Source organism: Trachypithecus francoisi, unplaced genomic scaffold (genome assembly GCF_009764315.1).
Source record: "Trachypithecus francoisi isolate TF-2019V2 unplaced genomic scaffold, Tfra_2.0 Lachesis_group10, whole genome shotgun sequence".
Taxonomy (NCBI): domain Eukaryota; kingdom Metazoa; phylum Chordata; class Mammalia; order Primates; family Cercopithecidae; genus Trachypithecus; species Trachypithecus francoisi.
In genome coordinates, this window is record NW_022681455.1 from 35,333,847 (window position 1) to 35,360,136 (window position 26,290).

General features: G+C 49.5%; 1 protein-coding gene across 10 annotated transcripts in view; it reads left to right on the forward strand.

Moving 5' to 3' along the window:
• Positions 1 to 26,290, forward strand: part of PPARD (peroxisome proliferator activated receptor delta) — an 89,030-nt gene that overhangs the window by 41,063 nt on the left and 21,677 nt on the right. For 2 of the 10 annotated variants that reach the window (XM_033216914.1, XM_033216915.1), the window contains exon 4: positions 6,509 to 6,618. The exons of 6 other annotated variants lie outside the window; for them this stretch is intronic. The gene's annotated coding sequence lies outside the window, so the exon portion shown is untranslated. Of the gene's footprint in view, positions 1 to 6,508; positions 6,619 to 11,210; positions 11,538 to 20,738; positions 20,883 to 26,290 lie in introns of those variants that run through there. 2 more of the 10 variants (XM_033216918.1, XM_033216916.1) reach the window with 2 other exon arrangements.

The following is a 26,290-nucleotide window of genomic DNA, read 5'->3' on the forward strand; positions in this document are numbered from 1 at the left end:
CCAGGCTCCTTACAGTTCCCTGCCCTGCCATTCTTAGGGTGTGGCTGCTGTCCTCGTGGTCCAAATGGTTGCCGTGGTTCCACATCTCACAGTGAGACAGAAAAAGACAGAAGAATGATGTCTCACCTCCCTTCTAAGGAGACTTCAACAAAGCCTGCCTCTACCACTTTCTGTGACTGAGGGAGAGTTAATTCATATCTCAGAGCCAATTAACCTCATTTTTGTTTTTTGTTTTTGTTTTTTGTTTTGTTTTGTTTTGTTTTGAGACAAGGTCTTACTTTGTCACCCAGGCTGGAGTGCAGTAGCATGACCTCGGCTCACTGCAGCCTCGACCTTTCGGGCTCAAGCAGTCCTCCCTACTCAGCCTTCCGAGTAGCTGGAACTACAGGCACATGCACCACACCCAGCTAATTTTTTAATATTTTCCGTAGAGATTGGGGGTCTTGTTATGTTGCCCAGGTTGGTCTTGAACTCCTGGGCTCAAGTAATCCTCGTGCCCTGGCCTCCCAAAGTGCTGGGATTACAGGAGTGAGCCACTGCCCCAAACCAGGTACCTCATTTGTAAAACAGGCGTGATAACGCTTAGTGCAGGAGTGAGAGGATCAGGGAGCACACATACATACAAAGTGCTTGGTGCTGATGCCCAGCCTGCAGCACCTGTTCTCTAAATCATAGCAGCAATTGCTGCTGCGGCATACTTCTCTTTCTCCTCTCTCCACCACTCCATCTCGCCAGGGTCTCTGCCTTGCCTGTCAGGCTCCCCTTTCCTTTGCTCCAGCCTTTTGCATCTGTTCCTCCCCGCATTCTCCTGTCATCTCTCTTCCCTGCGCCTCATTTTCCTGCTCTCCTCCTGCCTCTATCCCTCATCTTCTGTTCAGTGTCTCCTTCTCCTCCTTGAACTACCTCTTCCTTCTAGTGCCTCTGTCCTGACCTCCAGTGAACAATAATTCTTTGTAACTTAATGACAAATTATCATTACGTTACAAAGACCAGAGGCTAGAGGTGGTGATTGGCCTTGTAAACTGTAGGTCAGCGATGAGTAATTTAAGAAAACTAAATTTGGGCCAGGCGCAGTGGCTCACGCCTGTAATCCCAGCACTTTGGGAGGCCGAGGCGGGTGGATCACAAGGTCAGGAGATGGAGACCATCCTGGCTAACTTGGTGAAACCCTGTCTCTACTAAAAATACAAAAAATTAGCCAGGCATGGTGGCGGGCACCTGTAGTCCCAGCTACTGGGGAGGCTGAGGCAGGAGATTGGCATGAACCCGGGAGGTGGAGCTTGCAGTGAGCCGAAATCGCGCCACTGCACTCCAGCCTGGGTGACAGAACGAGACTCCGTCTCAAAAAAAAAAAAAAAAAAAGAAAACTAAATTTAATTGGTTTACTCACGAATCAGTTAGGAATTCTGTTTGGCAGCTAGAACAGAAATAGCAGTGGCTTAAACCAGTAGAAATTTTTTCTATTGTGATAAGAAATCTAGAGGGGATAGTCTAGGGCTGGTCTCTCTGCTCTGCCATCCTTAGTGCAGGGCTTCCAACCCCAAGGTTGTATCATGGTCTGAGATGGCTGCGGGAGCCCCAGCCATCATGTCAGGTTCTAGGGAGAAAGCAGGAAGAAGAGAGGAAAGGCAGGAAGAACACATGCTCCATCTTAAGGAGCTTTCCTGCAAGTCCCACCAAATAGCTTCAGCTTCTCCTCATTGGCCTCCATTAGATGCAAGGGAGGCTGAGACATCGTTTAGCTGGGCACATTGCTACTTGAAGCAGAATTGGGATTCTGTCACTAAGAAAGAAGGGGAGAATAGATATTGTGTAAACAGCAGGGTCTGCGGCCATTCATTCAGCATTAATTTAGCACCTACAGTCTACTAGTTATGAAGAACAGTCAAGGTGCCCCATTCTAGAGGGACGACATAGAGAAGTAAACAATACAGTACAGAGGATGGGTGAGGAGGAGGGGGAGAATGGAGAAAGGCACAAAGTGGGTATCGCACATACCCTCCAGGGGCGCATTCTCGAGTTCATCATGCAGACATTCTTGCCTGTAGTTTGTTTCCTCTATGTCCCCTCCTGTGCTCTCTCCTTTTTGTCATTGTCACCATTGTTGTTGTTGGGGTTTGTTTTTGCCCCTCCATTCTGACGTCAGCAGTAGCCTCTGGAACCTTAGGAAACAGAAATAGTTGGCTTAGTGGGAAGCTCTGGGATGGAAGCCATGTGTTTGAAGAGCCAAGTCCCAGGCCTATTAGGCAATTAGAGGCCAGTGGCAGGAGAGCATTCATTCCTGGACATGCCATGGCACTGCCAGGAGACTTTACTCCAGGAACGGGGTCGTTGTCAGGAGGCGTGTTCTAACCAGGCACCTGGTATCACCTGTACTGTGCTTGCCATAAAATGAAATTTTAGAGCAGTAAAATTCTCCAGGTCCTGTGAAATGGGTATAATTGTTTCACTCACATTAATTTAACCAGAGGTCTTGGTATGCTATCATGTTAATTATGTGTAAAAATACTTCTACTTACTAAAAAATGTATTGACAATTAGACATTGATATTCCTTCTTGGAACTCAAAAATTCTAGGAATAACTTGGGAGACCCACATTATCTTTCATTCTGATCGCAAGAACATCTATTGCTGTTTCCTTTGGGAAGTTAGAGAGGCAATGGGAAGCCTGCTGCAGAGATTTTCTAAACAGGCATATCCCAGCCCCTAAGGAGTTTGAAAGTGTCAGAGAAGGCTAAAGGATTAAAAGATTGTTTGTTCTGGCACAGTGCAATTCTTATGAGGTCGTACCCTGGGCAGGTTACCCTCCTGTCCTCAGTTTCCTCATCTGTCAAATTTTGATCCTATGGATCCTCCCCAACAGGGCTGTGATGGAGATGAAGAGACACATGGGAAGCGTTCAGTATGTGGTGTTATTATTATTATTACTATTATTATTATGATTATTAGTGCTACTGGTAGTGCTAGCCCACTAGCCCACTGGGTAGTGATTGCACCCATATGTTGGGGCCAGAGTGTGGAAAGCCTTGGATCCCACATGAAGGAGTTGGATTTTGTGGGCAAGGGTGTGACAGATCATGGCTGGGCTTAGAAATGTCACTGACAGGAGTGGAGAGGCAGATCTAGGTGAGGAGTGGGCAGGGCTTGAACCCGACCAGTCAAGGAAAGGGGAGAATGGATAAGTGAGTGGTGAGAGAGGACCCACTGGTGCTGGAGTTTAGCCTGTGTGCCCGAGGGATGGTGTCCCATTGACTTGGGTGGGAAGCACTAGAGGTGTAGCGGTTGGGGTGGCAGGAGGGGAAAGTAGCATATGGTGATCAGCTCAGCAAACAAATGGAGAACTTGCTGCCTGCCAGGGACACCTGTGGCCTGGCATGAAGATAATTAATTGTGTTTTGAACACATTATGAGGCCTCTGCGAGGCCTCTGTGTGGTGTTTACACAGTCAGCAGGAGAGAGACCCCGGACAGTGGTGTGGGATGCAGTCACGGTGTGTGAAATTGCCAGTGGCTGGATTGTGCAGTGGATGGATTGAGCAGGGAAGCCAGCCAAGAACAGAATGGGGTGGGGAGGGTGGTGGGGGTAGGGAAGGAGGATCATCATTTCAAGGGCGGGTGAAGGAGGAGCAAGCAGAGTGCAAAGCCCCCAGAGGGGAAGGCAATCCTTATGAGGTTTGACTGTGACCCTGGGCAAATTACCCTCCTGTCCTCAGGAGGAAGTGGTTGACAGAACCATTGCAGCAGTGAGATGGAACAGGACCAGGGCAGCAGCCAAGGGCCTCTTAAATGGCGGGGGCGGTGGAACAAGAGGAGGTCATCCAAGACCTCCAAGAGAGCTGTTTCAAAATGGGAGGAGAAAGCAGTGTTCCTCTGGTGGTGGTTCTAATGCTTTGTATTTGTAGTTCTTAGTCATTTTCAAGGCCCTTCGCATTCTTTGCATCATGCTGTCTCACCAGCCTGTCAGGCAGTCGAGGTTGGCCCCATCATACAGCTGAGAAGCTGAGGCAGAGCCTAGCCAACCCACCTGACCAACGCTGGGCAAGGGAGACTTGCTTCCTAAAGGAGGGTCTTCCTCAAGGGCAGAACGGACCTAGCTAGGTGAGGAAGGAGGCCAGCTGGAAGGGAATGTCCAAGACCTGGGGCCATGTGTTGAGAGCAAGGTGTATTTGACCTGGGGGAGTGGTGGGAGAGCAAGCTAGAAAGGGAAGCAAGCCTGGATCAAGATGGGCCTTGTACCATCAGAAGTTGGGATTTTTTCTGACAGTAGCAGGGAGTTTTAAAGATTTCTAAACAGGGAATTACATATGATCAGGTTTGTGATCTAGAAAGATCAGTCTTGCTGCAGACAGGGAAGGAGGCAAAGAGTGAAGCAAGGGACCCTCCTAGAGACTGTTGCAGTAATTCAGATGAGAAAGATGAGAGTTGACCAGGCTCGGTGGCTCACGCCTGTAATCCTAACACTTTGGGAGGCCAAAATGGGAGGATCACTTGAGGCCAGGAGCTTGAGACTAGCCTGGTCAACATAGAGAGAATCCCAACTCCTTTTTTTTTTTTTTTTTTTTTTTTTTAAGAAAAAGAAAATAGAGAGAGCATGAGAGAAATGATGATACTGAATTAGGGAGATACTGAGAACTTAGGTGAACAATACTTGGTTGCCAGACATGGTGGCTCACACCTGCAATCCCAAACCTTTGGGAGGCTGAGGCAGGAGGATTGCTTGAGACCAGCCCAGGCAATGTAGTGAGACCCCCATCTCTACAAATTTGTTTTTTAGTGAGCCAGTTGTGGTGGTACACACCTGTAGTCCCAGCTACTTGGGAGGCTGAGGTGGAAGGATTGCATGAGCCCAGGAGGTTGAGGCTACAGTGAGCTGTGGTCATGCCACTGCATTCCAACCTGGGTGACAGAGCGAGACCCCATCTTAAAAACAAACCAACAAATACTTGGTTCATTTGGTACTTGGCTCTTTGGATCTTGGGGAATATTGGAGATGACGGAACAACTTCAAGGAGACCAACTTCAAGGTCAAGACTCCTGCCAAGACTCCACCCAGACATAAAACAGGAAAATGATAATAGAATCTACCTCACTGTTGGCCTGGCATGGGAGTTTGTTGATAACCCTGAAGATGAACTCCTCAAGGTGAAGAGCAAGGCTTCAGAATGGGCTGCTCCATAGATGTGAGAGGCGGAGACAGACCTGGCCTTGCAGAAAGGTTGCTGCAGTCTTTCTCCTACCATCTCCAGCACAGGATGGTTTCTGGGTCCAGGAGGCCCTGTCTTGTGCAGCGTGGGGCCCTTAGTGTGGTGAAAACTGGCAGCACCCTGGAGGTCTTTGTTGCTTCTGCCCTTTCCTTTAGATTGCATCTCCCAATCTTGGCTTATACATTTGTCAGGAGGTGGGGAAGCCTGCTTTTCCCCCCTGACAAATTTATAAACTGGAAATTGATCCAGTCCTGGGTCAGTTTGGGTCACACAACAGGGTGGGCTGTGTTGACCCACAGAGGGTCCTGGACCCCTTATTCCTCTCTGGCCCTAGGCTCTGAGCTCCCAGGTTTTGACTGCCAAGCAAAAGGTGGAGTTGCATCCGTTGTTGCTCTTTACCAGGCCCCCAAGGGTTGCTGTCGGTGAGCTCACAGGCTCTTTTCTTCTCTCTGCTTTAACTAGTGCTGAATTTCTGACCCCAGGCCTGTTGCAGCATCTGTGTGGCTTCTGGGGCCGGAGCCCAGATTTCAGCAGGCTGCCCATGGTTTACCCTCAGGATGAACTCTAGGAAGCTGGGGAGCATTCTGGTGGTGGTATAAGTTCAGCCCCTCATTTTAGTTTATTTTTATGTTAAAATGTTTATTAATACAAACACATAGATCAGAATGTTGTATGACAGAAAGGGACTGACTGGACTCAGGATCTCCCACCCCAGCCCCAGGGGTGAAGGTAAAGGTGGTTGGTTTCCTGGCTATCCTTCTTTCCACAGTTTTTCCATGTGCACTCTCATGTGCGTGTGTTTTTATCCTCTTCCTGCTCTTAACCGTGGCAGTGGGGAGCACACTAACTTGCTCTGACACCTAGTTTTTTTTTTTATTGAGTGTATCTTGGGAATCTTTCCACATCAGCATATAGAGATACACTGCATTCCTTTTTTTGGAGATGGAGTCTCGCTCTGTCTCCTAGGCTGGAGTGGAACGTGGCACGATCTCTGCTCACTGCAACCTCCACCTCTCAGGCTCAAGCAATTCTCCTGCCTCAGACTCCCAAGTAGCTGGGGTTACAGGCGCCCACCACCACGCCTGGCTCATTTTTGTGTTTTAGGTAGAGATGGGGATTCACCATGTTGGCCAGGCTGGTTTCAAACCCCTGACCTCAAATTATCTGCCCACCTATGCCTCCCAAAGTGCTGAGATTACAGACGTGAGCCACCACGTCCGGCAATTCTTTTTTAAAAAAAAAACTTTTTTGTTATACATATGATGTGTGTTAAGTGGACTGTGGCTTATAAAACCTCTTCACAGATGTTTTCCTTCACAGATCATTCACAGATGTATGATCCTTCTAGCCCTGTGAGGAAGACAGACCAGAAGAAATTTTTTGCAGCTTAGGATACTCTGCAAACAAGGAGGAGGTGAGAGGAGTTGGGGCTTGTTTAATGCAGACTAAAACAGGATCTTTCCTTTGAGAGACTGAGACAGGATGGGGAGCAGGCTGTAGATGTGCACACATTACCCGCTCAGAGAGAACGTGTAAGGCAGCATCTGCAGAGGAGCGTGGTGGGCAGCACGTGCTGCGGGGGCAGGAAGAGGAGAGCTTCCGGGAAGGGGATGGAACTTGAGCCAAACCTTTTTTCCAAAAAGAGGGGAGGGCCGGCGCGGTGGCTCATGCCTGTAGTCCCAGCACTTTGGGAGGCTGAGGCGGGCAGATCACGAGGTCAGGAGATCGAGACCATCCTGGCTAACATGGTGAAACCCTATCTCTACTAAAAATACAAAAAATTAGCCGGGTGTTGTGGCGGGTGCCTGTAGTCCCAGCTACTCAGGAGGCTGAGGCAGGAGAATGGCGTGAACCCGGGAGGCGGAGCTTGCAGTGAGCTGAGATCGCACCACTGCACTCCAGCCTGGGCAACAGAGCGAGACTCCATCTCAAAAAAAAAAAAAAAAAAGAGGAGAGGCTGGGTGCAGTGGCTCACACCTGTACCCAGCACTTTGGGAGGCTGAGGTGGGCAGATCACTTGAGGTCAGGAGTTTGAGACCAGCCTGGGCAGCATAGCGAAACCCCATGTCTATTAAAATTACAAAAATTAGCCAGACATGGTGGTGCACACTTGTAATCCCAACTACTTTGGAGGCTGAGGTGGGACGATCACTTGAACCTCGGGTGTGGAGGTTGCAGTGAGCCGAGATCATGGCACCGCACTCCAGCCTAGGTGACAGAGTGAGACTCTGTCTCAAAAAAAAGAGGGGAAGGTAGGAATGAGACAAAGGAAAAGGGGAGGAGGGCATTTCAGGCAGGAGAGCAGTATGGGCAGAAGGTGCAAACACGTGGCAGAGGGTTGGTGTCCATGGACACGCTTCCACCACCCTGGTCTAATCATTGACTTAGCAGACATCTAAATGCCTGCTGTGTGCCCAGCACTGTAGAGGGCCACAAGGCAGCAGGAACCTCTCAGTGCCTGCCCTCTGTGGGCTCTGACTCCAACCAGGAGAAACTGGATGCACAACAGCAGGCAAAACTAACTGATGGTGATAGAGGTCAGCATAGTGGTTACAGCTGGGCACAGTGACTCACGCCTATAATCCCAGTACTTTGGGAGGCGAGGTGGGAGGATAGCTTGAGCCCAGGAGGCTGAGGCTGCAGTGAGCCCTGATCAGGCCACCACTGCATTCCAGCTTGGCCTGGACAACAGAACAAGACCTTTTCTCAAAAAAAACAGAGTAGTTACTTCTTATTGTGGGGATTAGCTGGTCAGGGGCACAAAGAACCTTCTGGGGTGCTGGAAATGTTTACTGTCTTGACCTGGGTGATGGGTTTTTTTTGGGTTTGTTTTTTGTTTGTTTTGTTTTTTTTTTTTGAGACGGAGCCTTGTCTTGTACCCCAGGCTAGAGTACGATAGCGCGATCTCAGCTCACTGCAACTTCCACCTCCTGGCTTCAAGCGATTCTCCTCTCGAGTGACTGGCACTACAGGTGCCTGCCACCCTGCCCGGCTAATTTTTATATTTTTAGTAGAAACGGGGTTTCACCATGTTGGCCAGGCTGGTCTCGAACTCCTGACCCCAGGTGATCCACCTGCCTCGGCCTTCCAAAGTGTTGGGATTATAGGCATGAGCCACCGCGCCCGGCCTGAGTGATGGTTTTATGGTGGTATATAAATGTAGAAATTTATGGGGCTTATTATACTTAAGATTAATGCAGATTGCATACTCTAACCATGAGTATGTTATACCCCAATTATAAATCAAGCAGGCAAATAAAGAGCACATTCCCCAAAATAAAGAATTAAAATACAATAGCAAGAAAATGTGCAAAGAGCTATGCCTGGGAAAATACAGGAAGTGTATTGCTTTGAGAGGATGAGAGATGAGATTTCAGACCCTCACCCTCTATCACTATGTCATTTCTGAAGGCCTCTGGTGACTTTCTTTGCCCCTCTCCAACCTTATAGTCATTAGAACCAAAGGGTGGAACCCCAGGCCTCAGAATTAAGTCTACACACCTTAGCAACTAGGAATTCAAGGCTAGCCAGGTCCTGGCCCTTTATCTGTCCTTCAGAGAGTGGAGTGCCGCAGCCGAAGTGGACAGCTCGCCATTCCCACATGTGCCCTGTGTTCTCGGCTGCCTTGCCTGACTCACCTTGGCCTTCCCTGGGAGTGCCTTTTCTAGTTTTCAGGCCCAGCTAGAAGAAGGGCCATTATACCTACTCCAGAATCATCCCTGCTGCTCCCAAGTTGGAATATTTCTTCCTCCACAGTGGCCACCTCTTATGTGGCCTCCATCACACAGTTTGTATACCTACCTCTTCAAGGGCAGGCTGTGTTTTACTCCTTTTGTCATCTCTCCCCATAGGGGTCTAGGTCAATGCTTTTGTACGTGGTGCCTGAAACAGTCCCATAAATGATATTTTATTTGAGTGGGTCTCTCTGGCTGGAGCTACTAGATGGAAGATTGCCATGTGGGAGCAGGGGTCATAACAAAGGCTGGCCATCAAGATGCTGGTGCTTCCAAATTCCCAACAGTTATTAACTTGTTGGATTGAGGAACAAGTAATAGAAATTCCCTGGAATTCCCAAAAACATGTTATTCTATATCTTTCCTAACACTTTATGGGTTTTTAAATAAGGAGTGGTCATAATAATCAATGGAATTATTTTTTCTGTGATAAAATTTCAGTTGTTTCTGTAAAAAAAAAAAGAGAAAAAAGATAGAACATTAAATGCATAGTTTGGTGGTTTGGTTGGGCACAGTGGCTTACACCTGTATTCCCAGCACTTTGGGAGGCCAAGGCAGGAGGATGGCTTGAGCTCAGGAGTTTGAGACCAGCGTGATAACAGAGAAAGATTTTGTCTCTACTAAAAATCAAAAAAATCAGCCAGCGTGGTGGCATGTGCCTGTAGTCCCAGTTACTCAGGAGGCTGAGGCAGGAGGATCACTGGAGCCCAGGAGTTTGAGGCTGCAGTGAGCTATGATAGCACCACTCCGGGTGGTGACAGTCTGGGTGACAGAGCGAGACCCCATCTCAAAAATTAAAATAATAAAATAAATGCATAGTTTATTGTTATTATGGACAAATATGATATAAGATTTATATATTTCATTAGCATGTAAAAATGATCTCTACTTGATATAGGCATCTGATAATAGAAAATGCAGAAGAGAGCATTAACACAAAATGAATGCCAAATAAAAATCACTTAATGATTTAAGATTAATACAACACATATTTAATATTTAAAAGTTACTCTTAAAGGTTAAAACTAGAGAAAAGTGAAAAGAATAATACAATGAACTTCTGTATTTCCTTCACCAAGATTTGCCAGTTGCTAACAGTTTCGTACATTTGCTTCATGTTGTGTCATAGATTTTCCACATTCCATGTTTGTTGGATCGTTTCTTTGTGATTAGATTCGGGTTTACGTTGTTGGTGGGAACCCACATAGGTGATGTGTGCTTCCTGTTGCTTACATCAGGAGGCACAGTGGTGCCAGTTGACCCTAGTAAAGGTGATGCTAACTTGATTCACCTAGTTAAGTTGGCATCTGTGAAGTCTCCTTTTGTATTAAGGCAGTGGACTTCAAAATGACTTTTCCCTGACTTTGGGAATTGCTGACAGCCATTTAGGAAAAGAGACCACCGTTTTCTCTGTCATGTGTAGCTGCAGTTAAGAAACATCCTAGTATAGTCAGACAAGCTCTGGAGGCCGGTATGCCAGGACCTGGGACCAAGCTCTCCAGCCATCTCTCCCTGTGACCATAGCCAAGTCATCTCTGAGCTATGTAAGATTGTACGTATAAGGAAATAGACACTCAGAGAAGTGAAGCAGTTTGCCCAAAGCTACTCAGCTAGTGAGTGACAGAGCTAGGATTCAAACCCATTTTTGTTTGGGGACAAAGCCCTGCCCTTGTCCTTGTGCCAAGCTGCCTCCTTTGTTAGGTGGCTGGTTGTTGTTATTGTGTCACTGAGCACTCGGAAGTAGTGCTCAGAACCAAGCAGAAGAGCACCAAGCCTTGTAGGCCCTGACAGGTGAGAGGGAAGAGAGAGGTGCCTTGCTTCATCTGTCTGGACTGCCCTTAGAATTCCTGGGCCAATCTGGGGATCCCAGGCACCAACCCTAACATGGGCCAGTGCCAGTGCCAGGTACATGCAGCGTGTACTTCCCGGTCTGGGCAGGCGGAGGCTGGAACGGCACCAGCAGCTCACCTCTGTAACGCAGCACTGAAGTATTTATTTCAAGGGTGGCTCAGAGAAGTGAAACAGTTTGCCCAAAGCAAACTGGTTCCTCCCCTGCATGTGGCAGGCTGTCCTGCAAGCTGGTTGGACGCTCTCCAGCCACCCTTGAAATAAATGCTTCCACGCTGTGTTACAGAGGTGAGCTGCTGGCACCGTTCCAGCCTCCGCCTGCCCAGACCGGCAAGTACAGGCTGCACGTACCTGAGAGTGGCCCACTTTAGGGTTGATGCCTGGGATCCCTAGATTGGCCCAGGAATTCCAAGGGCAGCCCAGGTGGATGAAGGAAGGTATTGCCTCAGCCTGCCTGGGTTCCTTGGGGGAGAGAGGGAGACAGGAAGCATTAATGGGGGAAAGGTGTGCCAAGCCTTGCCAAGCAGGTCATTGTGGGTGGGGAAACACCGCCTACGTGCTTGGGACGCCCCAGGATTTGGGTGGAGGTTCTTGAGAAGGCAGCGAGAAAGGAGGGCTGTAACAGCGACTCTGGAGCACGCTAGAATGGCTTTTAGTGACCTTCTGCTCTGGTGACCCACCAGCAGCCCACCAACCTGTCATCTTCCAGTTAGCAGCCATCCCCAGGGCCAGTAGCACCTGAGAGCACTTGGTAAGTAGAAAGACCCAGCGTCTGCTCCTCATATTACCCTGGTGTCCTTCCCCAGAGCAGTTGTTTTGGGGGAAACTGGCTCCGGCTGAAGCAGGAAATGGTGCTGCTTGTCAAGGTCATGTTGTCCTGTTGCTATAGAACTGAGAGACCCTGAGGATCAGCCCTCTCAGGTTCCAGTTGCCTCTCTTTATACTATTCATCCTCATAGGCCACCAGGAAGGGGGCCAAATTCGGGGCCAGGGCCAGTGGCTTGGTGAGGCATAGGCTGTGCTGTATGGGCCCTGTAGGGAGCTCTGGGGAGTTCTTATTCCCCTGGCTCATGGCCACCTTCGACCCTGCATCTTGGAGAGACCCCGAGGGCTCTGGCAGCCAAGTGAGCAGGAGTGGAGAGACGGGGCACCTTGGGAGGGAGAGCCCCGGAAGGAAACAGGGTTTATAGACAGACTCCTGGTCATCACTGCTTGTAATGCTCACTCAGTGAACAGAGGCAGTGCTTTACCTGACTCAAGAGAGTCCCTTCTGTCTCCTGCTGGATGGGCTGAGATCCGAACTGGTTAGAAGCCCAACATGACCTGGCGTGTGAGACCTTGCACTCTCTGAATGAATTCCCTAAGTGTCATCAATAAGTCACTCTGGTTCTGGCATTTCCCTATCTTATCGCACACACCCCTTCTCCTGGCTCTGAGTCCTGAGGAGTGAGATTGCAGTTTTTGACCCATGTTCTTACTGAGAGCCGGCTGTCATGCAGGTATAATATAAAATCCAGAAGCTGCTGTCAGAATTATGTGAGAATTGGGAGGTGACAGCATGGGCCAATTTTCTGAATCTCTAGGGTGCTTTGATGCTTAAGAAGTCTTTCTGGGCTCCCTGAGATTTGAAACCTCTTGTTTTATCTGTCCTTTCACTCTGGTTCTTCCTTTCCTCTCTTGGGGACTTCATGCTTCTCAAATATTTGTTAAGTGCGTGCTTATATGGGACCTTAGAAAGCAATCAGCTAGGCCTGCACTTGGAAGGGCACAGGAGGACTGAGAACAAGACTAAACATTTCTGTAAGATTGAGCAGCAGGAGAGCTTTGCTTCTTTACTGGTGTCAGTATGTACCTGCAGCTCCTGGGCTGCCTTTACTTGAGTGAGATCCATTTACAAGACTCCTGACTCTTCTACTCCACTTTATTACAAAAGATGTTGATGCTCATTTTAAAAACAATTTAAACTACAAACATGAATAAAGGTATTTATCCCCCAACCAGTCCCCCTCATTCTCCCTTCCCTCCTGTTCTTAGACTGGTTTCCCCTCCCAGTAGTTTAGGTTGTGGGGCAAGTGTGTGTAGCTCTGCATCAGTGTCTTAAACAAAATGAGTGTGTCACAGATGCGCAGCTCGGCCACTCACTGTTTTCTTCAACTGTATGTCACGGCCATCCTGCCATGGCACCGTGTCTATGTCACCTGCTGCTCTTGGACATCTGCAGAGAATTCCATGACATGGATCTTGAGGTAGGCGTCTTCAGCTTTTTCTGCTTCATCTTATTCTCTACAATTGTTTATATCATGCTTGTAAAACCTTTTTTTTAAAAAAAAAACTTACTAGACACAGCACGTGTTCATTTTAGAAAATGTAGAAAAATCAGCTAAGCAGCAGGGCATGGTGACTCACGCCTGTAATCTTAGCACTTTGGGAGGCCAAGGCAGGCAGATCACCTGAGGCCAGGAGATTGACACCAGCCTGGCCAACATGGTGAAACCCCATCTCTACTAAAAATACAAAAATTATCTGGGCATGGTGGTGCACACCTGTAGTCTCAGCTACCTGGGAGACCGAGTTGGGAGAATCACTTGAACCCAGGAGACGGAGGTTCCAGTGAGCCGAGATCACGCCACTGTACTCCAACCTGCGTGACAGAGTGAGACCCTGTCTCCCCGCCCCCTGCCAAAAAAAAATCAGATAAGCAATTAAAAAAAATAGAAATGACCCCTAAGAGGTAACATTTTGGTGTGTATAATACAAGTATCTTACATTTGCTCCCTCATCTCAGCATTGCCACTGCCATTAAAGAAGGCCCATGGTCATTAGTCCCATGTCACAGATAGAAAGCCTGAGCCACAGAGAGGGTATCAGGTTGCCCAGAGGTACACAGCGTAGTAAAGACAGGAATGGGGGCATACCTGTCATATAATTCAGCACTAGTGCCCTCTCCACTGTAGCCCACTCACTGTCTTCCCACCTTGGGCATTGAACTGCCTTATCCAAAGGTTAATAGACAGATGACTGCTTGGGGAAAGTCCCTGATTGACTTAGGAGAAGAGGTAGAAGATATGCTCTTCAGGTTTACAGATGATATGAGACGAGGGATTGTTTGCGCTTTGGAGAACAGAATCGGGCTTAGAAAACCCTCAAAGAGCTCTAATAACAGGTCAGGAGCAACAGGATAAACTTTGGAAGAGGTGGATGTAAAGGGACCCCCTTCTATTTCCGTAAGCACAGGAAGGTCTGACTTGATGTTCAGGCAGTGACGACTGGTCTGCCTGGGAGTCATAGTGGACTGTAAGCAGTGGGACATGTCATTTCAACACTTTAACTTCATCTTACTTCCTGGGAGTGTTAGGAGCCACACATCAAGAGGACATGATGAACTAAGGAGGAGGGTTTGGGAACCTGTCAAATGACAAATGCTGCAGTGACAGAGGTTTCACCTAGAGAAGATGGGTTTGGGGAGGAAAAGGTGCAGGCCAAGACTTGGTGACCAGGACCAGGCACGAAAGGACCAGGAATGGCAGTTAGTTGAAGGGAGAGTCTAATCGGTCAGGATATAGAACACCTTTTTAGCATTCGAGTCCGGGAATGGTAGTGAGAGGCAGTACAGTAGAGTGGTTAAGAGCTCCTGCTCTGATGGCTTACTGGCTCCTGGCTCCTAAGGTCTTGGAAGTTACCTCACTCTTCCATGCTCCAATTTTCTCATCTGTAAATGGGGATCATGGGTACCTGCCTTATAGTCCACTTTTAAAAGCGAAGGGAGTTACTCCATGAAAGCAGCTTAGAATAATGCCTGGCACACATAGGTGCTACGCACTGCTTGGTTCACGTGGAAGCTGGCTAGGCTCCACGGAAGAAGAGTTGTAGAAGGTGTTCTGCATGCATCTGGTATGACATGTGCTTCCCCAGCCTTCTCCATTCCCTGCCTCCCTGTCTCCTTGTTTCTTCCTCCATCTTCCTCTCCTGGGCCTAGGACCCTATATTTCCCCTACCTAGAATACCCTACCCCTCAATCTTTATTTTCTTCTTTGAAACTCTTATTTTATTTCTTCTTCTTCTTCTTTTTTTTTTTTTGAGACGGAGTCTCGCTCTGCCGCCCAGGCTGGAGTGCAGTGGCCGGATCTCAGCTCACTGCAAGCTCCGCCTCCTGGGTTTACGCCATTCTCCTGCCTCAGCCTCCCAAGCAGCTGGGACTACAGGCGCCCGCCATGTCGCCCGGCTAGTTTTTTGTATTTTTTAGTAGAGACGGGGTTTCACCATGTTAGCCAGGATGGTCTCGATCTCCTGACCTCGTGATCCGCCCGTCTCGGCCTCCCAAAGTGCTGGGATTACAGGCTTGAGCCACCGCGCCCGGCCTTTTTTTTTTTTTTGAGACAGAGTTTCATTCTGTCACCCAGGCTGGAGTTCAATGGCACAATCTCGGCTCACTGCAAGCTCCACCTCCCGGGCTTACGCCATTCTCCTGCCTCAGCCTCCCGAATAGCTGGGACTACAGGCGCCCGCCACCATGCCCGGCTAATTTTTTGTATTTTTAGTAGAGACAGGGTTTCACCATGTTAGCCAGGATGGTCTCGATATCCTGACCTCATGATCCGCCCGCCTCAGCCTCCCAAAATGCTGGGATTATAGGCGTGAGCCACCGCGCCCGGCCCTGTTTCTTCTGCTTTAAATTGTTTTTATTTAAAAAAAAAAAAAAAGAACTGACTCAGGAGTCAGCTGCCCTTCACTCTTCCCTTGTGCACAGCCTGTCCTGTGAGTAGGTACAGGTACTGACTGGTCTTATATTTCTCCCTGAAAATATAAATGTTTTAAAGGCACCCAAGGATTTGTCAACACCTCCCCACCCCCACCCTGGGTCTGAACTAGGACTCTGAGTCAGGGAGGCCTCCCTCCATTGAGTAATAGTAGCCTTGGGATCTGCTCAGTAAGAGGATTGTAGAGTTTAAGGGAGGAAGAAGCACCAGTGCTGCCTCCCCATGGGAAAAATGAAGCCCGCCCCCCCCACCGCCGCCAACCACCACCACCACCACAGAACCACCAACCGCAACGTCACTTGGCAGATTAGCAAAAGAACTAACCAGACACTGCTAGGCCCTTCAGGCTTCTAGATTCGCCCTCTACCACATTTTACCAATTTATGCTCATCTTAATGAGCTCCTCCTTTGAAGGGTCTGGAATGGTGTGGAGTGGTCTGGAAAGCAGGGTCAGATACCCCTGGAAAACTGAAGCCCATGGAGCAATGATCTCTACAGGACTGGTTCAAGTTACATGGTGAACAGACATCTTTTTCCAATTATGCCAGTTGCTCCTCTGGTACTTGAGGATTATGTGAATCTAACAACAGACAAAAATCTCTGCCTCATGGGGCTTATATTCTTTAGGAAGAGACAAGCACTAAACAAATGAGGAAATATATATACACTCTGCCAGATAGCTGTAAGACGGACAGAGAACGTTGAAGCAGGGAAGGGAGATGGAAGTACCTGAGGGTGGACTGCGCAGATATGAAGTAGGGAAGCCAGGGAAGGCCTCACTGAGATGGCCACATTTGAGAAAGGACCTGAAGGAGGTGAGGCAGTGAGCTGTGGAGATAGGTCATTAGGGTAGGGGAAGAACTTTAGCTAGAGAGAACAGCAGCCGCAAAGGCCCCCCAAGGCAGGATGTGCCTGCTGTGTCGAGACCAGCAGGAGGCTGTGTGCCTGATACTTAATATACCAGAAGGAGTGGAGCAGGCAGGGGTGCCAGTTCCAGAAGGAGTTGCTGGCAGGTATTAAGATGGGCTTTTTCTCTGAGGTAGGAAGCTCCAGGAAGGATTTGATCACAGGAAGGACAGAATCTGAATTATATTTTAGAAGGATCACTCTGACTGCTGTACAGAGAGTGGGTGGTAAGGCAGGAGGCAGAAGCCAAAAAGCCAGTTAGGAGACTGATAAAGTAATCTAGGCAAGACATAGTGTTGGCTGGGACCAGGGTCATAGCAGTAGAGGTGGTGAGAAGTGATTAGATTCTGTATATTTATTAACGGCAAAGCCAGCAGGATTCATTGACTCTAAGTGGAAGGTTGAAGTTTTCATTGACTGAGATGAGAGAGACCATGGGGGAAGGTAAAGGGCTCGGTTTTGGTTGTGTTAGGCTTGTGCTGCCATTGGACACCCGTGTGGAGGTGTCAGAGAAGCTGGCCTGTAGAAATAAATTGGGGATTCATCAGCATACCACAGGCATTGGAAGGCACAAGCCGGCATAAGATCATAAAGAGAGGGAGCATAGATGGAGAATGAAGGAGCCCTTTAGAGATTAGGAAGAAAATTGCTAACTGGGGCCAACAAAGGAGATTGATAAAGGGCCGCCAGTGATATCGGAGGAAAACCTGGGAGGAAGCTAAATGAAGAGAAGTCATAGAGGAGGAGGGATCAGCAGTCATATCACATGCTGTCATGGGTCAAATAAAGTGAAGATCATAAGTGTTTGTTACCGAAAGTTTAAAAGTACAGTGACATTGGTCGGGCGTGGTGGCTTACATCTGTAATCCCAGCACTTTGGGAGGCTAAGGCGGGTGGATCACTTGAGGTCATGAATTCAAGATCAGCCTGGCCAACATGGTGAAACCCTGACTTTACTAAACAGTATAAAAATTAGCCAGGCGTGGTGATGCGTGTCTGTAGTCCCAGCTATGGGAGTCTGAGGTGGGAGAATTGCTTGAATCCGTGAGGCAGAAGTTGTAGTTAGCCGAGATCGAGCCATTGCACTCCAGCCTGGGCAACAGTGAGACCCTGTCTCCAAAAAAAAAAAAAAAGCCGGGCATGGTGGCTCACGCCTGTAATCCCAGCACTTCGGGAGGCCGAGGTAGGTGGGTAACTTGAGGTGAGTTCAAGACTAGCCTGGCCAACATGGTGAAACCCCATCTCTGCTAAAAATACAAACATTAGCTGAGTGTGGTGGCAGGCGCCTGTAATCCCAGCTACTCAGGAGGCTGAGGCAGGAGAATCGCTGGAACCCAGGAGCCAGAGTTTGCACTGAGCTGAGATCGCGCCACTGTACTCCAGCCTGCACGACAAAGTGAGACTGTCTCAAAAACAACAACAACAACAAAAAAAACCACACACACACAAAGGCTGGGTGCAGTGGCTCATGCCTGTAATTCCAACACTTTGAGATGCCAAGGTGGGAGGATCACCTGTGATCCAGGGGGAGTTCAGTTCAAGACCAGCCTGGCCAACATGGTGAAAACCCATCTCTACTAAAAATACAAAAATTAGTTGGGCATGGTGGCATGAATCTGTAATCCCAGCTTCTCTGGAGGCTGAGGTAGGAGGATCACTTGAGCCTGGGAGGTGGAGGCTGCAGTGAACCAAGGTCATGCCACTGCACCCCAGCCTAGTGACAGAGCAAGACTCTGTCTCAAAAAAAAAAAAAAAGTACAATGATATTAAAAAAAAAATCACCGGCCGGGCGCGGTGGCTCAAGCCTGTAATCCCAGCACTTTGGGAGGCCGAGACGGGCGGATCACGAGGTCAGGAGATCGAGACCATCCTGGCTAACACGGTGAAACCCCGTCTCTACTAAAAATACAAAAACTAGCCAGGCGAGGTGGCGGGCGCCTGTAGTCCCAGCTACGGGAGGCTGAGGCAGGAGAATGGCATAAACCCGGGAGGCGGAGCTTGCAGTGAGCTGAGATCCGGCCACTGCACTCCAGTCCGGGCGACAGAGCGAGACTCCGCCTCAAAAAAAAAAAAAAAAAAATCACCTACCACCCTATTCATACAGGGAAACTTTCTTTTATTCTTTTTCTTGTCATTTTCATGGGAATCATGATATTTATGTAAATTCGTATTGTATTTTTCACTTAAGTTCTTAAATATTCTATGAAAACATGAGTTTAATGACTAGGTAATACTCAGTTTCCTGGATGTGCCCTAATATATTTAACCATTCCTCTAATATTGGGCATTGGGCCATTTCTGATTTATTGTTATTATAAAAATAACATTGCAGGCCGGGCGCGGTGGCTCAAGCCTGTAATCCCAGCACTTTGGGAGGCCGAGACGGGCGGATCACGAGTCAGGAGATCGAGACCATCCTGGCTAACATGGTGAAACCCCGTCTCTACTAAAAAATACAAAAAACTAGCCGGGCGACATGGCGGGCGCCTGTAGTCCCAGCTGCTTGGGAGGCTGAGGCAGAGAATGGCGTAAACCCAGGAGGCGGAGCTTGCAGTGAGCTGAGACCCGCCACTGCACTCCAGCCTGGGCGGCAGAGCGAGACTCCTCTCAAAAAAAAAAAAAAAAAAAAAAAAAAAAATAACATTGCAGTGAACAGCTCAGTATGTTTTCCTATGAGAAGAAGTATAGGGTCAAAGAACATGAATGCTTTTAGGTGAGACTTGAACTTGAGATCCCTGGGTTCTCCTGGACAGACTGGCCAATCATAGCTTAGCTGTGGGATTTTTCCGTGTCTTCTGTCTCCCTGGGAAGGTTGAGAAGTCACTCAGCCCTACAGATCCCTATTCCTGCCTCCCCCCCGCAATTGCATGTCCCATTTCTCCTGGGCCAGAGTTTCATTGCCTCTCATGGGGCCTGCTGGCCACCACTCAGTGGCTGCCCTTCTTCTCCTTACCTCCAGCCTTCGTCCCCTCACCCAGAGCATTCACAAGCCAGCAAGAGCCAGTCTGAGCTTCCCTCAGATTAGGGGGTGTAGTGATAAATGAAATAGCCCTGCCTTCACTCATCTCACTGGGTCAATTAAATGAGGTGTGATGTACCTGAAAGCACTTCAGAAACTTAAGTCTCATGCTCTACCAACTGAGCTAGCCAGGTGCCCTTAAAGGGCTATCCTAGTCTTAACTGTTTGAAAAGAAATAGGTAGCTGGGCATAGTGGCTCACACCTGTAATCTCAGCACTTTGGGAGGCCGAGGCGGGCGGATAACCTGAGCCCAGGAGTTCGAGACCAGCCTGGGCAACATGGCAAAACCCTGTCTCCACAAAAAATACAAAAATTAGCTGGGCGTGGTGGTGCACACCTGTGGTCCCAGCTACTCAGGAGGCTGAAGTGGGAGAATCACCTGATCCCAGGAAATCGAGGCTGCAGTGAGCTGTGATTGTGCCACTGCACTCTAGCCTGGGTGACAGGGAGATCTTGTCAAAAAAAAAAAGAAAAAAAGTGTAAGTGATGGTGTCCACATTGTAACCACAGAGCCCCTAGAGCAGGGCTGTTGACCTATGGTTGGCATCCTGGTCACAAGAGCTCTGTGTCAGATGTGTGAGGGGCTTGGGTGTAGTTGTCAAGCCTGGGAATGTGGCTGGTAAATGTCGATTGACCTCATGCCAGGCAGTGCCAAGTGCCACGTCTGCTCCCCAGATACCTGTGTTTGTGTGTGTGTGTCATAGTCGGGAATCACTGAGACCAGGACCTTGGGGAGGCTGGAGCCCGGGTGGGCAGAGCAGGAACAGGCCTTGGAGATGATCTAATTCTGACATTTTACTCAGTGAGGACACAGGTGGGGCAGCCAGAGAGGTACTCAGCTCTGAGTCAGGGGCCCATCCCTCAACTCCTCAGCCTGAGTCTTCCCGGGAACACAACAGGCAGCTGCTTCCCAGACCTTGCAGGGCTCCGGGAGGTGGCCTTCCCCTCCCGCCGAACCCCTTGCCAGGTTTGTTGTAACCATTGCTCCTCCGAGCCTGGCTGAAATCATCTTCAGTCTATCCTCCACAGCAGCCTGAAAGGTCTTTGTAAAAATGCAGCTCTGTTCCTTCATCCTCTTCATAACCCCCTTGGCTCTCTGCTCCTCCTAGAAAAAACACCCACATCCTCAGCTTACCCTTCAAGACCCTGAGTGATCTCTAGCCACAGCCCTTCTCTCTACCCACAGACCTCCTTCCTTGGGTCCTCCTTCCTTGGGCCTTTTCACGTCGCTGTTCCCATCACCCTGGAATCCCTCTCAGCCTGCCTGGGCCAAAGGCTACGTAAGGAAGGTCCTTAAGAAAGCCTCTCCTGACCATCTGCACCTGACTCATGTGCTCTGAGTGCCGCACCATGCTTGGCATTTGTCCTTCATAGCCCTGGTCATTGCTGGCTAATGTAGCCTGGCACATGGTGGTAGGTACTTGACAAATATTTGTTGAACAAGTGAATGAAACCAGCTGGCAGGGACCAGAAGAAGAGCAAAGGGGCAGGGACAGTGTCCACAACCATAGCCCCTGTGGTCTTAGCTGAGAAGGGCTCTGGCTCGGTCCCTGGCATGTCCCTCTGCTGGCCAGCAGAAACACCCTACCCTGGAAGCCCTCTCCAAGTAGTGTGAGGGGCCTCAGGCCCATTCAGGCTTCAGTAGGAGAGATCTGGGTCTCTTCTGGGACCTGAGCAGGCCTTTCATTTACCTCATTGGCATCTCTCAGCATTTTATTTGTTTTTTAAAATGTCTCCCCCTTCCCCCAACCAACCCCAGATTATGAAGGTATCCCATGCTCACTGTGAAGAAACTGGATAACATAGGAAAATATAATTAAGAAAATAAAAATCACCTACAGCCCCACCCCTCAGAGAAAAGTACCCTTAACATTTGTGGCCATGTCTTTTCAGTTTTGTTTCTATGCGTGTGTACATGCTTTGACATTGCTGAACTTCTCTTTGTGAAAACCACAGATTTTTCGCAGTCTTCAGCGGCTGCGGTCGGAGGCGGTCAGCATGTCAGTTCTCCCAGTGGAGAGCTGATGCAGGGATCTGGATTCCGCTCTCTCCCTACTGCGGGTGGGTGGGTGGGCACACCCAAGGCCACCTTCTGTGGCAGCTTTTCCATCCCTGGTGAAGAGTACCCTCCTGTCTCTGGTCTCTTCTCCAGGACATTCTCTGGTCCTGGAGGCTGGTTGTTCCTAGGGCTGCCTCTTGGGGCAATGGGAAGAATTGTGGAATGCATGGGTGTCCTCCTGGCTGTCTTTTCTCTGGTTCCAGAAGTCTCTGAACAAAACCAGTCCCAGGCCACTCCTGGGGATTGGCCTCAGGTGACTCTCTGGGCTGACTCTGGCCAGCTAGAAGGCCACCTGGGCTTCTCCTGTGTTCTTAAGAGGGTGGGGTGACCTGGATTGGCGAATAGTAAGCAGAGAACACAGCAGAGTTGCTGGCCTAGAAAACCAGGTCACTAGGTCAGCACTTGGATTAATGATTGATAAGAAAGGTTAGGAGAGAATCAGCCAGACCCATTCTCCCATGACATCCCTCACTTCTGATCCCAAAAGCACCTGCCATGGAGACGGGGCAACCTCTGTCTTGTATCCAGAGGCTGCCCCTTATTCCGCTGCAGTGTGGGAGAAAGGAGATGACAGCAACTGGGTCACCCACATGTGGGGCAAGATGGGGAGGAAGGTTTAGGCCCTTCTCCCTGAAAAAAGAAGCATGTGCCCAGACTAGGGGGCTCCTTGCCGGTTCTCTCCCCACAATTGATGGTGAGGCAGGGAACTGGGAAGTTCTGTCTATGGAGGTCCCTTGGGTTTCAGCAGGCTAGCAGGATTTGAGTCAAGGCAGGTTGGCTCAAGTCTTAGCCACTCTACTGTGTGTCTCATATATGGTACTGGGTAAGACTGGACCGGGAGCTGGCATGTCCTTGCCGAGCTGGGGCTCCTTAGCCTCAGTCGGGAGCCATCACCTCTGAATCCTCTGTCTGGCTGCCAGTCCCCAGCTGTTTCTGTCAAGAACTCCTTGGTCACATTTCTAGAGCTGGAATATCATCGTACAATCCCTTAACACAAGCCATGGGTGATAATAATAGCAGCAACCACTGTGGTCCTTATTTGTAGGACCCTTACTATCTACCTGGCACTGTTAAGTTACTGCATCGTTACTTATTCCACACAGCAGCCTTTCAGGTTAGGTGCTAGCATCCCAGTTTTAGTGTCTTCCCCAAGTCATAGAGTGGGAGGGACGAGCCAGGGTGTGAACCCAGGTCTGACTGAAGCCGGTGGAATTCACTTCTTTGGAGTATTGCATCTCGATGGCAGTAATCTATGAAAACTGATACAGTGGCAAGTACTACAACTCAGAATAGTGTGGCTAAGGCTCATGTTTTTAGTATATTTATTCATTCAGCAAGTGTATGTTGAGGACCCACTAAATGCCAGGTGCTGGGACCCACCTCAGTAAGATACAGGGCATTCTCTGGGAAACTGATAACATGGTGAGGCCAGAGCAGTTAGCAGACACTGCAGTTTGGTGTAGTGATTGCAGATTTGGAGGGCCTGCGTCAGGGTTGTGGTAAGAAGGAATAGAATGGAGCTAGTCTAGGAGAGCTTCCCGGAAGAGGAGGTGCAGGCAGGTCTTGAAGGAGAGAAAGTCTTAGCTAGTGGAGGGGACGGTGTTCCAGGCAGATGCCAGTTCAAGCCTCCATGCTCAGGGAGTGATGCGGGATCTTGAGGCACATAGGTGGGCAGAGCAGGAGGATAGGCCTGGAGAGGGAGGCAGGGACCAGAGCTTGTGGCTGTTTTCAGCACACAGGGGTCGTTTTCTGGCAGTAATGTCCAGAAGGGCTGTGACCAAGGAGTTCTTGACAGAAACAGCTGGGGACTGGCAGCCAGACAGAGGATTCAGAGGTGATGGCTCCCGACTGAGGCTAAGGAGCCCCAGCTCGGCAAGGACATGCCAGCTCCCGGTCCAGTCTTATCCAGCACCATATATGAGACACAGAGTAGAGTGGCTAAGACTTGAGCCAACCTGCCTTGACTCAAATCCTGCTTCTCTAGTTACTGTGTGACCTTGAGCCAATTACTTTCCCTCTCTGTGCCATAATTTCCACATCAGTTAAATGGGGATAATAATAGTACCTGCCTCTTAGGGTTGTTGTGAGGATTACATTTGCCAACATACACAGAGCATGGTGTGTAATAAGTTCTTGGAGAAGGGAAGCTGGTACGATTGTGATGGAGGTGGTGATCCAGCTTAGGCTCTGGTACAGTAAGAAGGCCCATCAGGCTGTACTGGCAGATGGAGCCCATGGAGGCCCCTGGCACACTGACTGTCCCCACTCATCCCCTGGGTAGGGCAGAAGTGTTCCCACACTGTATAGCCTGCCAGTGGGCATCAGGGAAACACCTGAGTCACCACGAGGAGTACAAGGCACTTGGGGGGTTGCCCAGCTGAGCACAGAGGGCTACCCTGAAAGTGAGCCCCTCCCTACTCCTAGCAGAGACGGGGAAGGGAGACAGCTGGGCTTGGTGGGAAGGACTGGGCCCCAGGTGGCTTAGTTGCTCTGGCCCCAGACCAGGTCTCTAGAGCTCTGGGTCATTTGGGTTAAGCTCCTAACTACCACTGCCCATGAAATCCACCTGCCAATGGGCAATGGATGGAGTCGTGCCCCTCCCTGCACCTAAGCTCTCCGAAGGGCAGAGTTTCTTCTTGGAGCCAGACAGTGGGTATTGGAATGGGAACATGGAGGCTGCATGTGCTCTGCAGGCTGTGTGTGTGTGTGTGTGTGTGTCTGTGTGTGTCTGTGTACACACATGCATGTATGTCTGAATTGGAGCAGTCCAGGGATTTGTTTTGCAAGAAGTTCTTTTATTTTTATTTTTTGAGACGGAATCTTGCTGTTGCCAGGCTGGAGTACAGTGGCGCTATTGTGGCTCGCTGCAACCTCTCTCTCCCGAGTTCAAGCAATTCTCTTGCCTCAGCCTCCCAAGTAGCTGGGATTACAGGCACATGTCACCACACCCGGATAATTTTTGTATTTTTAGTAGAGGTAGGGTTTCGCCATGTTGACCAGGCTAGTCTTGAACTCCTGACCTCAGGTGATCTACCTGCCTCAGCCTCCCAAAGTGCTGGGATTATAGGCGTGAGCACCCCTGCCCTTCCCACACACACCACGCAAGAAATTATTTTGCTAAAGACTACTTTTTGGTGAGGGGCTACATTGCTGCGTTCATGCCCCCTCATTCTGGCTCAGGGCCCTTGTCTTGTCTGAGAGTCTGAAGCTCCAGCCTCTTAAGTGGGGCAAAGCTGTGACATGATCAGAGGGCTTCTGGCTCTGGCATAGTGCTGGGGGGTGGACAGGGGAGATAGCTAACACTGGGAGCCAGACCAAAAAAAAAAAAAAAAGCCAAGGTTTTTTTGCCAGCATACAAATTAAACCCAGTGCCTGGCTGTATTGTGGTTGTTGTTTTGAGACAGAGTCTCCTCTGTCACCCAGGCCGGAGTGCAATGGTATGATCTCGGCTCACTGCAACCTCCGCCTCCCAGGTTCAAGCGATTCTCATGCTTCAGCTTCCTAAGTAGCTGGGATTACAGGCATGCGCCACCACGCCCAGCTAATTTTTGTATTTTTAGTAGAGCTGGGGTTTCACCATGTTGGCCAGGCTGGTCTTGAACACCTGACCTCAAGTGATCCGCCCACCTCAGCCTCCCAAAGTGCTGGGATTACAGCCATGAACCACTGCACCCGGACTTTTTTTGTTTTTGAGACAGGGACTCGATCTGTTCTCAGGCTGGAGTGCAGCAGTGCAATCTTGGCTTACTGAAACTCTGTCCCCCAGGTTCAAGTGATTCTCATTCCTCAGCCTCCAAGTAGCTGGGATTACAGACGTGCACCACCACACGTATCTAATTTTTGTATTTTTAGTAGAGACAGGGTTTCGCCATGTTGCCCAGGCTGATCTCAAACTCCTAGCCTCGTGTGATCTGCCTGCCTTGGCCTCCCACAGTGCTGGGATTACAGGCATGAGCCACCATGCCTGGCCCAGGCTGTGCTATCTTTAGTGCCAGGGCTGAAGAAAGGAAGAGAATAGATTTCATTGCAGGAATAGTGGTGGGTCGGGTGGCAGCTACCTGAGAAAATCTAGTCAGTGGGCCTAGGTCCAGTGGGTCAGGGGAGAGAGCCTAGGGGTCAAGGTTGCTCTTGGCTGGGCAAGCTGAGAACAGTGTGTAGGGAGCAACCTTGGCTCAGGGTAGATGGCAGACCTCAGCTGTAGAAGGAGCAGTGAAGCCACGTGAAAATGGCAGGCTTCTGGCAAAATGCAGGGATGGGCTGCAGCACAGCAGTTTAGTCTAAATAGGAGCAGCCCAAGGGATGTGTGTAGGTTTTAGAACAGCCAGGCTACAGCTCCCCTCCCTCTTCACTGGTGTCCTTGAGAGGCCACAGTCAGAAGAGACAATTCCAGGCTAGGGAGAGATGTCAGCATGGGAACCAGAGACCCTAGTCCCAAATTCAAAACTCTAGCCAGAGTCCAGAACTGCATCTGAGCCTAAGAGACAACGTCTTGCACCTCCCAAAACTGAGAACAGTTTTACCGGTTCTGGTGAAAAAAACCCACTACCAGCTCATATGTGGGAGTGGGAGCTGAGGCTCTGCTGAGTAACACGGCCCAGTGCACACAGCCGTCAGGGCCTGGCTGGGCTCCAGTCCCGCTGTGTCCAAAGCTCTGCCGTTTTCTGCTTCGTCCTCTAGCATGTTCTCTAAGACGCCCTGTTGGGATCCTCAGGCCTGTCCCTTTTGTCATCTGCAAGGGGGGCCTATAAGGCCTTATGGGGGC